Source organism: Lontra canadensis, unplaced genomic scaffold (genome assembly GCF_010015895.1).
Source record: "Lontra canadensis isolate GAN:19392208 unplaced genomic scaffold, GSC_riverotter_1.0 scaffold81, whole genome shotgun sequence".
NCBI classification, from domain to species: Eukaryota; Metazoa; Chordata; class Mammalia; order Carnivora; family Mustelidae; genus Lontra; species Lontra canadensis.
This window is the reverse complement of record NW_022631075.1, coordinates 7,822,578-7,824,792: the sequence shown is the minus strand read 5'-3', so window position 1 is coordinate 7,824,792 and position 2,215 is coordinate 7,822,578. Positions and strand designations below refer to the sequence as shown.

At 39.5% G+C, this 2,215-nt stretch overlaps 1 pseudogene; it reads left to right on the top strand.

Moving 5' to 3' along the window:
- The first annotated feature begins 1,066 nt into the window (after positions 1-1,066).
- LOC116882148 lies at positions 1,067-1,929 on the top strand (annotated as a pseudogene).
- The last annotated feature ends 286 nt before the right edge of the window (positions 1,930-2,215 follow it).

Genomic DNA, 2,215 nt, shown 5'->3' with positions numbered 1-2,215 from the left:
GGAAAAGAAAAAAAAAACATATAGATACTTAACACATAAAAACACAGTAACCACATAATAATTAATAATAATATCCAGTAATGCCCCCTGAAATGAACAAATAACAAAATATAACCTAAGAATTTAAAACAAATATATCCCATGCTCCTACCAAAGCAAAGGCATTTTTTTTTGTTCTGTTGGCTGTTTTTACAAAACTTATGTGTGTATGTATTCTTACAGAAAACCTGACAAATACAGAACAGCCCAGAGAAAATAAAAATCACCTGTCACACCATCAACATGAATGTCATTCTTTTGGTGAGAGCAGGAAAAATTCATAGAATCAGAGAAAACACAGGAAGTTCTTTCTAGCGTCAGGATCTGCTGATGCTAATTCACCAGCCACTTCAAAGTTCACAGGTCATGACTTTTTGTAGGTTCTCAAATATCTCTACTGTTGCCTGATTGCTGGCACCAAAGCATTTATCATCAGGTCAATAGTGATCAGTAAACAAGGACACAAGAAGTCTATGACTGTAATCTAAAACTTTTTGGTCCTCTAACATTACAGCTGGATAGAACCTTGGAAGTTTATGTAGTCCTACCCACCATGCTTATCCTTCTTTGTTCAGAAGGAAATAGGCATGGAGAGGTTAAGTGATTTGCCCAGGTGTCACAGCTGAGTAGAACTGAAATCCAGTCTTCCAGTTATCTGGCAAGGGCTCTGTCCAAGTGAGCACATGGTGAATGAATCTCCCCAAGTGATGGGGCTACAGTTATTATGTAGTTAGACTATTAATGAGCCTGAAAGGCATACCACAGTGGATCTATATGACCAGACAAAAGCATCTAGGCAAACTTTCAGCTCATGATAGGCAATTGCATGGGCTCTGGGGAGACAAGCTACATATATATCATGTGGTCAAATTAAGGTGTGTGCCCTAGGCCAACCAATCATAGGACCAATGTGTGATCCCCACATTCCATGGAGATGTGAGCCTAGTTAGAGACCTATGAGAAGTTTGAGGGGTCATAAGACCAAAACAAATTGGGAGGTGTGCAGGACATAAAGGAATCTCTTAGAATGAAGCTGAGTCTTACCAAGGTAGTTAGTTAATTGCTGTCAACTAGGAAAAATTAAAAAAAAAACCTGGACAAAACAGGGTACAACACCATGGACATTCCAACCTGCCTCCTCACACCAAGACCAGCTCCACCTCACACCTGACCCATCAGATGCTGCATAGTATCCATGAGCTTTCTGCTATGGCTCAGCTTATATGGTCCTCACTGGTAGAACACCATGAATCCTTGGCACAATAGAAGGAAGGAATTAGAAACTTTATAGGCATGCCAGAATTGCTCCCGTACTGTTCCCTGCATGATTCAGTCAGTCCCTGCCCAACCGGTTATGTAAGGAACAAGTATGTGTCTATGTGGGGTATTGGATGATGAGTGGAAATACCTACTTCTAAGTTCATGACAATTCAGCAGGCCCTACAGCCAGACTGGTTCCAGTGTCTTTCAGATGGAGAGATGTCTTGCGAGCCACTCCCATTAAAAGAGCCAGAAAGTCTATTGATTGATTGCGTCTATTTCTGGATAATCATCTATGGCTACAGGAAGAGTCAGAGGTTCTTCAAAAAAGTGCCACCATTGGAGTCATTGGAGGTAGAGATGTGATGGGGGAGAGGCTGAGGTCAGCATGAGATATAACCGAACAGCCAATAGGTGATTTCCTTCTGGATGGCTTCCAAGGAATCCAGAAAGCCTAGAAACTAGACTGTACTTGCTGTCATCAGTCACTGCAAATCTGCTCGAGGACAAACCAAGGCTCATCTGTGGAGTCAGCCAGCCAGATGAGGTGCTAAAGTGCATTGAAAGGGGAGTGGACTTATTCAAGAGTTTTTTCCCCCTTATCAAGTGATAGAATGGGTTTGTGCCTGACTTTCAGCTTTCAGTAACTGTTTTAAATCTCTTTAAAAGTTTAAAATTTTTGTGTTAGAGCTTTGAGAGACAATCCTTATTCATTGAAGACTCCATTCTTTATGTGTTTAACATTTGTAATAATTCCACCTTCATTTAAGAATGATGTGAAAAAAAGAATGTTATAAAAATACTCTTAATGGGTATATATTTCTGTATGAGAATGTTATAAATTATAAAGTTATTTCTATTGGCAGCAACATATGGAAACATATAAAGTTATAGATAGATATAGATAAAATTTGCT